General features: G+C 57.2%; 1 long non-coding RNA gene across 1 annotated transcript; it reads left to right on the forward strand.

Moving 5' to 3' along the window:
• The first annotated feature begins 6941 nt into the window (after window positions 1-6941).
• LOC142862556 (uncharacterized) lies at window positions 6942-8022 on the forward strand. Its single transcript, XR_012913631.1, has 2 exons — window positions 6942-7051; window positions 7843-8022. It is a non-coding gene; the product is annotated as an uncharacterized LOC142862556 (long non-coding RNA).
• Window positions 8023-8769: the final 747 nt, after the last annotated feature.

Genomic DNA, 8769 nt, shown 5'->3' on the forward strand with positions numbered 1-8769 from the left:
CTTTCATTGTCCATCCTCTCTTCCTTGCCTGGCCTCTCCCTCCCTTCCTCCTCACCTGTGCTTCCTGGCCAAGCTCCCAGGTGACGCCCTGCAGCAGTCCCTGTCTCAGAGCCTGCACATCGGGCCCTCGGACTGAGAGGGCCCGATGTGTAATTTATTTCTTTGTTGTGTCAGTGATTCACTGTTTGGCTCCATCTAGAGCCTCCACGAGCCCAGGGATCTTTGTCTTGTTCACTGTGTCCCAAGTGCCTGGAACAGCGCCAGGCAGATTGTTGACACTCAATAAGTACTTCTCAGATGTTGAAGAAAATATGCAGACACATCCAGGGAGCCAAGATCCAGAAAGCATGGGCCTGCTCAGAAGCTGTTTTACTCAGATAAAAAGGAACAGAGAGTCACGTTGATGGAGGTCCATGTTATACATGTTCTAATCTCACAATAGCTCTTCTAATAGTCCTTGTCTTCACGGAGCAGGCAGGGTCTCTGCACTCTGCTCTCTGCTGTGTGGAAGCTTGGCAGACGCAGAGCATGTCTGTCTTATTTTTCTGTAGCCCCGGGGCTTAGCACCTAGTCAGGACATAGTGGGGCTCAACAGATATTTGCTGAATAAATAAATGAGTTTAAGCATCTAGCCTGAAGTCACAGCTAGGAAGTGTCAGAGCTTAGATTTGCACCGAGTTTAGTTTGGCTTCAAGGCCCAGCCGTGGTCTCTGGCCACACCGGGCTGCTGCTCCAAGGTGGATGCACACTGCCCTGCCGTCTGGTGTCCTTGTCCCCACAGACTCTCTCTCTCCCAAGCTATTAAGCTAAAAATGTCTATTATTTAAAAATACAAAAAAAGTCCCCTATAACTGAGTTTTATAATGAAAACTTGTTTGTGCTGAGTGGGCCCAGCCAGAAAGCGGCCGAAGAGTGGACCCCACGACTCCTGTGCCCTTGGTCTGTAAACTCCCCATTGGAATCAGTCGGATGGTCGTAACTTACCAAGCCCTCAACTCGGACAAAAAAAAATGGCGCTGGCTAGGCCGTCTAAAGTCGGGAATTACAATCTGGATTAAGTCTGTGGGCTTCCTGGAGCTTACGAAGGCTGGACGTAGGACAGCAAGGGGCTTTCACTGGCAAGAATCTTGGAACATCTCCCTAGCGCTCCATGAGAACTTGACCCAGTTCAAAACTCCCTCAATTGTTCAAGAGGTTGGGTGACAAAACATCTGAGCGGTACTGGTTGGCTCCTCCAGGGTCAGGCAAACACCCCTCATCCAATTGGCTGTGGCACTGTATTGTTGCTTTATTTGACAACTTGCCCTAGCATAGACTGGGCTGGGCCAGGCCTCCCTGGCTCAGAGCTTTCGGTCCACAGACACGTGCCCGCGAGTAGCGCTACTGTCAGCAGCAGCCCGTCCCATCGCCCCAGCTAGTGCTGGGACGGTGGAGGACCCCACGCATCGCAACGCTTTAGGGATACATTTAGGGGGAATTTCTATGGAAAGAGCCTTGGCCGTCATAATTGTGCTGATAATTGACTCTCACCTGGTACTTACATTTTTAAAGTCGCTTCAAGTTCATGACTATTATTTGTCTAGACATTTACTGTATTGTCTGACCTGGAAGAAACTGGGGCAGTGGCAGCAACTACACGGGAGGGAAAGGCAGCTTTTCTTGAGCCTTACTTTGTGTCATTATTTGTCTTAAAGTTTTCTTTAAAAAAATCCTCATCCCAACCCAGTGGAAGAGGCAATGGCAGAATCTCTATCTTACACTCGAGAAACTGAGGCACAGAGGGGTTGTGCAACTTGCCCAAGGCCGCCCGAGTCCAACCAGCATTAGGACGTGGCGGGGGCTAGCACCAAGGCCCTGGGGACCTCTGCTGCTGTAGGACGGTGGTGCCAGGGGCTGAGGACAGCAGGAGGACAGGCTACAAATGCTCCGGGGCAGAAATGGGGACGGACACTTTGTCCGGTGACATAGGAAGTAGCCAGTTTTCTCCAGCCCTGGTTGAAAACTTTGTCAACAGCTCAGTAAAATGTGGCCGATGTTTGCCTCCTGTGCTAGGGTTTTCCAGAGAAACAGAGCCAATACGGAGTAGGCTCACACAGTGTGGAGGCTGAGAAGTCCCACAGTGGGTCACCTGCTAGCTGGAGAACTAGGAAGGCTGGTGCCGTTCGTCAGCGCCAGGCCAGAGGCCTGGGAAACAGGGCTGGGACGTGGGGCTGGTCCCTGCCTGAGTCTGAGGCCGCAGGGCCAGACGTGCTGACGTCTGAGGGCAGGGCAAGGTGGACGGCCCAGCCCAAGCAGACGGTGCGGACTCACCCTTCCTCCGGCGGTTTGTCCCGGCCAGGCCCTGCGTGGGTCGGGTGTGTCCGCCCACGGTGGGAGGGGATGTCCACCCCGCCTGCCAGCCAGGTGCCCGTCTGCTCCAGACACGCCCTCACAGACACGCCCCGAAGTGGTGTTTTACCAGCTACCTGGGCATCCCTTATTCCAGTCAAATTGACATAAAATTACCCATCACAGCCCCCAACCCGTGGTGAGGTAGCGTGAATCCCAGATAAAAATACGCACTGACTTTGACAAACTCCGGTGGTGCCTTTCTCCACTCAATAGCTTTTCCCGCGTGTGTCTGTTTCCTATCGCGACTGTCATCGGTTACCACAAACCTGGTATAGACTCCTACCGACTGGTTATCGTGCAGCTCTGGAGGCAGAAATGTGATCCCGGGTCACCGGGCTACAGGCAAGGTGTCCCCGGCGTGCTTCCTTCTGGGGGCTCTACAGCAGAACGCGGGGCCCTGCCTTTTCCACCTCTCCAGCCCTCCGTCCTAAGGACGTCAATGTCATGGCTCCCTGACTCATCTTTGTCATCACAGTTCTCTGTGACCACAGCCGGGAAGAGCCTCTGCCTTTACAGACTCACGTGACGAGATCAGGCCCACTCGCACACTCTCCCCTGGAGATTGGGGCATGGCCACTTTGGGCCAGGAACAAAAACCCACAAAGTGTGACCTCAGTGTTCCTCACTGTCCACACAGGACTTGCTCCCAGGCACGGAGCCCACCAGGCTTCATCCGGGTCCTAGGGCAGGTGTTCCTCCGCCTGCCACCCACCTTTCATCTCCCCTCTCCCCCGAACACCAACTTCGTTCCAACTCCTGCCCAGATTTCAGCTCACACGTGCCTTCCTCAGAGACGCCGCCCTCCCTGCAGCTGTCGGACCGGACCGAGCTCCTTATGAGATCCTTAAACCTTTCCATCATGGTATTAACCACAATTTATAATTATTTTTCATGAGATTATTCCACAAATGGATTAATAGTACAGTGTAGTCGTTCTGAAGCCTGGGTTAAGGTCCTTTCTCCTCCAATAACCAGCGATGCAATATTAGGAAAGCCATTGATGGCTCATTTCCTCAATTATCCTCATCTATAAAATGCATTTATCACATTATATAAGATTATAAGAGTTCTTATATGTAAAATTCTTAGAAAAATGTCTATCATATAATCATGGAAATATAGATATCATATATTAAATATATGTTTATAATTTACTTATATAAAATATTTATATATTTACAAATATAGATACACATATTAACACACTATGACATATAATTATATATAACATTAGGGGAATAGTTTTGACACTACTTTATCTCTAGTGCTTGGGATATTATAGTTTCTCAATAATTCTTCACTAAAAGAAAGAAGGAAGGAGGGAAGGAGGAAGAGGAGAAGTAGGAGGGAGGGAGGGGAGAGAAGGAAAATACGGAGATCTTTGCCCTCTAGTAGTTTTTCTGACATCTCCTTAGTCCATATTATGCAGGCAAAGTAGCCACAGCAACAGCAGAAGTAACAGAGCACAGGTCATTCTGCGAGCCTTGAAGATCTATTTTCATAAACTCAGACATTGCCCCTGAACACATTTGCTCGATAAGCTAGATCTAACTGCCGAGAAATGTAGAAGGTGCAGGCCACCTTGGCTGGCGTGAACACATTCTGATAGGTGCAAGAATGTCGCCACAGAGCCCACCAGTGATTTGTCCGAAAGTGGGCTTGGATGAAGAAATGAACACAGAAAGAAAGAACATGCTGGAAAACAGCTACTCTGGGATAGCTGAAGACACAAAACAGCTCGCCAGCGCAGACATTCTGCTACTTGATAAAGCCAACAAAACGGTGGGCCTTACTGACGTAGCTGTTTCCCTGTGCAGAAGCATCACAAAAATCTGTCCAGACAAAACAAACAAGCATGCAGCCCTGGCAGGAGAGCTGACACGAAGTGTGGAAACTGAGGAACATCAAAGTCAAGGCCGCTATCAACTTGGCAAGAGGGATGTTGTCCTCTGCGCTCGCCACACATCTGGCGGTGAGGGGCTGGGCCGGGACTCGCACAGGAGACGGCGCTTGCTTTTCCTGCCCTGCGTCCACTGCCCGTTTTGTCAACAGCACCCTAATTTTCCCTGGGGTGCCAGCCCTCCGCTACCCACAGCCTCCACTGCCGCGGGGAAACTGACCCCACCCCTGGGTGTAGAAATTAGCCACGACCCAGGTCTGGCCAAGGAAACTCCTGCACGTCCCGGCCATAGCGATGGACCTAGAAACGGGGAGGTGCCGCACCGGGGCCAATGAGGCTCTTTCCCCAGGAGCTTCTGGAAACTTACGGGGAAGAGACACTGTCTCTCCAGGAGGGTGCTAAACTGGTAGATGTGTCCCTGAGCATCTCTGTGGCCATCTTTGTCGTCACTTGGGGAAAACGTGGATGAAAAATAAAGCCCCTGAGGAGGAAAGAGGAGCAAGGTTGTAGAGGAAAGGTCCTGACACCTCCGTAGCCTCTGGACTGTCCAGAACGCGAGCCACCCCATTCCTCTTAGGGAGGAGGCGCCAGGTGCAACCTACACTCAGCTGACGACACAGGAGGTCCCCAGGCGTCGAAGTGGGAGACGGAGCTTGGGCTCAGGAACCGCTTTGCCTCAGTCCCCAGGTGTCCCCAGTGGTCGCCCGTCCCACTGACGTCCTCCTGTCCCGGCGGTCTGCCCTGTTCTCTGTTCCAGCCATTCTCTCGGCGCTCCTCCCCTCCTCCTCCGCCCGGAAGGTTGCTCCTCAGTCTTCCAGGAGGACCTTCAGAGGGAGGTCCCCGGTTTGAGGCCTTCCCTCGCCCACGGAGCCGGTCACCCCTTCCTGCCTGCCACCTCAGCACCCCACGCCCTTCCCACGTGGCTCTGAGGACCCCCGTGGCCGTCTGTCCCCGCCCTGGGCTGCGAGCCCCGCGCGCGGGAGGCGGGCACCAGCGCGGGAGGCGGGCACCAGCGCGTGAGGCGGGCGCCGGCGCGGGAGGCAGGTGCAGGCGCGCGGGAGGCGGGTGCAGGCGCGCGGGAGGCGGGCGCAGGCGCGGGAGGCGGGCGCCGGCGCGGGAGGCAGGTGCAGGCGCGCGGGAGGCGGGTGCAGGCGCGCGGGAGGCGGGCGCAGGCGCGGGAGGCGGGCGCAGGCGCGGGAGGCAGGTGCAGGCGCGGGAGGCAGGTGCAGGCGCGCAGGAGGCAGGTGCAGGCGCGGGAGGCGGGCGCAGGCGCGGGAGGCAGGTGCAGGCGCGCGGGAGGCGGGCGCAGGCGCGGGAGGCGGGTGCAGGCGCGGGAGGCAGGTGCAGGCGCGGGAGGCAGGTGCAGGCGCGCAGGAGGCAGGTGCAGGCGCGGGAGGCGGGCGCAGGCGCGGGAGGCAGGTGCTGGGGCGCGGAAGGCGGGAGCAGGCGCGGGAGGCAGGTGCAGGCGCGCGGGAGGCGGGCGCAGGCGCGGAAGGCGGGAGCAGGCGCGGGAGGCAGGTGCAGGCGCGGGAGGCGGGTGCAGGCGCGGGAGGCAGGTGCAGGCGCGGGAGGCGGGCGCAGGCGCGGGAGGCAGGTGCTGGGGCGCGGAAGGCGGGAGCAGGCGCGGGAGGCAGGTGCAGGCGCGCGGGAGGCGGGCGCAGGCGCGGAAGGCGGGAGCAGGCGCGGGAGGCAGGTGCAGGCGCGGGAGGCAGGTGCAGGCGCGGGAGGTGGGCGCCGGCGCTGGAGGCGGGCGCCGGCGCGGAGGTGCCCTGGGCTGTCTGCGCCCTTGGGAAAGGCCCGGGCAGCACGGGCCGGAAACGCCGCCTGCGGGGCCGGGACGGGTCTGGAAGAGCCGCGGCCGCTGGGGCTGGAAGGAGCGGGAGCCAGCACGGTCCGTCTAAACCGGGCGCTGCCTCCAGCCCCGCTGGCTGCCCCGTGTGGGCGCCGGATTGCGCCACTTTAAGAGAAACGAGAACTCTTATTTTTGTCTTTATTGAAAATATCCTGAATCTAAAATTCTGGCAAAGAAAAAAAAAATGTAAAGGGATCCATCAAACAGGCATCAATGTCCTTCCAAAGGAGAAGCCCCCGGCGACGTGCCCTGGCCCGGGCTCCCCACGCGCAGACCCCAGACGGGGACTTGAATGTGCCCGCGGTGGCGCAGTGGGGGGGCCGCGCCTGCGCACCAGCGCCCGTCCGCGGAGCCGGGCTGCTCCACTGAGGAAGCCTGACCCGTCCGCGCACTGGCGCCCTGTCCTGCTCCGGGGAGCTGGGCGTCCCCTCCTTGCTGGAAATCGCCCGGCACAGTCCGGGCGCGGGACGCGCGGTGCTGAGCGGCTCTGGCAGGCACTGACGAGTCCTCGCGCCCCTCACGTGGGAGGCGTGACGCCCAAGCCTGACTGTATGCCCGAACAGTGTTTCTGCTCCTCAGGCACCCGAGGCAGGACACCACTGGGAGAACCCTCCAGACAAGAACTGCCTTTCCTCCGGGCTTTGGCTCCGGCGAGCCGCGGCCCTTTGGCAGCCGTCATGGGCATCAGCTGCGGCATCCGAGCCTGCTGTGACATACTCTGCATTAACGTTCTGCCTCCGATGGCTGTTCCCAGCGCGCCAGTGCTCCCGACGGAGGCCGGAGACTCGCTCGGGCACCAGCTTGCTGTGTGACGTCGGGGAAGTCCTACCTGTCTTGAGCCTCAGTTTCTCTGTCTTCAAAAGGCAGCAGTCGGACAACATCTCTCATCGTGACTTTGGGGCTTCCAGGTTTGCCTTGCCAGGGGGAGGACAGCGGGCGTGGCGTGAGTTGACAGCACGTGGGGCGTGGGGACAGCACCTGACGGTCACTGGGTGAGAGCACACCTAGCTTTGCCACCAGATGTGGAGGACTTCTGCAACGCGGTAGGCTCAGGGGACTCAGGCTGACCCGAGCAAAGCCATCTCTGGTTTTGCTTCTTCCCAGGGAAGTCAAAGAAGTTATGAGCTGTGGGAAGTGCCGCGACCTGGGAGGGTGACACACAGAATCTGAGCAAAGGTCCCTCTTTCCTGGGAAGGCGTTGATCTGGAAGGCGCTTTGGTTCACAATGCCATAAAGGAAGTCAGCGGTCTACACCAGCACCTGTCACATCTCAGGCTTTGAACAAGGAGGGGTGACGGATAGGGAACTTCTCTGTCGCTCTCGTGCTCAGATGATGACAGGACCCCCTGCCCACCCTGCCTGGCGTTTCATTTTCCTCACCCGTCTGCATCACCCTGCCTTTAATCAGGGCCTCGGAGGTGATTGCTCCGTGGACAAACAGCTCGCGGCCTAGTGTGCAACTAACAATTAGTTTAGAGGCTGCGCTCTATAAATTTTGAAGAGAGGGAAAGAGGATTTGGTGCACTAGGGCTATCGTTTCTAATGAAGAAAAATAACACACCGGAAGGGACCCAGAGTGTTATTGAAGCAACTTAATATCATCTGGTGGTGATTTGTAGGCCTCGATAATGTCTTGTGATCTTGGGGAGAGAAGGAAAAGGGGGCGAGGGAGTGAGTTGTTGTTGTTTGTGTTTCTTAGGGGGAAGAAACCCTCGCTCCACGTTTATGAGATTTACGACATGCGGCCCGCCATCTGTATAAACCCGGCCCATCTTCCATCACTGTCTCCCCTGCTCTGTAAACCAGGCTGGCCGGAGAAGGACACCATAGGAATGTCATCCTATTTATTGTTTATAAAAATAAACTGGCCGGCCGGAGACGTATGTGAGGAATTTATATTGAGCAGCTGCACAAGCAAGTGTGCGGGGGAGGGGCGGAGGAAGTGGGGGAGGCGGTGTGACCCGCTCGGCGCAGGCCCCTCGCAGGCCCGACGGCCACTTCGGGAGATGAAAGGAGAGGGGACGCGGGAGGCAGGGAGGGAGGGAGCCAGACTCAGTGTCCAGCCAGGCCAAACCCTTTCTCTCTGTCAGGCCAGTGCGTTCTGGCGTGGGGAAGGCTGGCCCAGAAGAGACGCGGCCTCCTTCCTCGAGGAGACACTGGGATGAGCCCTGAGGGGCAGCCATGTGTTCTTTTTGGAGAACAAAGAGCAAAACAAGAAATGCAGCCTGATCAAAGGCTCCCCAGCGAGCCGATGTTTTAAAAGCTGGGTGTGCCTGCCTTTGGCTTTGGCCAAGGAGCAGGATCAAGCAGGTGCCGAGCCCCTCCTGGAGCCAGTGGAGAGGGCACGGTGGCGCCCAGCGCCCGCCCCAGCCACAGCGTCAGAAAGCCAGCCTGGCCTTGTCACCTGCATGTCAGCTGGCTGCTCAGGGAGGCCAGGCAGGCAGAGGGCAATCTACTGTCTTTGAACCCAAACGACAAGGATAAGGACTCAGATCCAGAAGTTTACTGAGTGTCATGGTTGACATGTCCTGAAAGATGGCCCCATGAGCCGTCTATTTTATAAGTGGGAAGACGGAGGCCCAGATGGGAGAGCGACTCATCCCTCCTGCAAGTGCTCAGGAGGGGC

Source organism: Microcebus murinus, chromosome 20 (assembly GCF_040939455.1).
Source record: "Microcebus murinus isolate Inina chromosome 20, M.murinus_Inina_mat1.0, whole genome shotgun sequence".
Taxonomy (NCBI): domain Eukaryota; kingdom Metazoa; phylum Chordata; class Mammalia; order Primates; family Cheirogaleidae; genus Microcebus; species Microcebus murinus.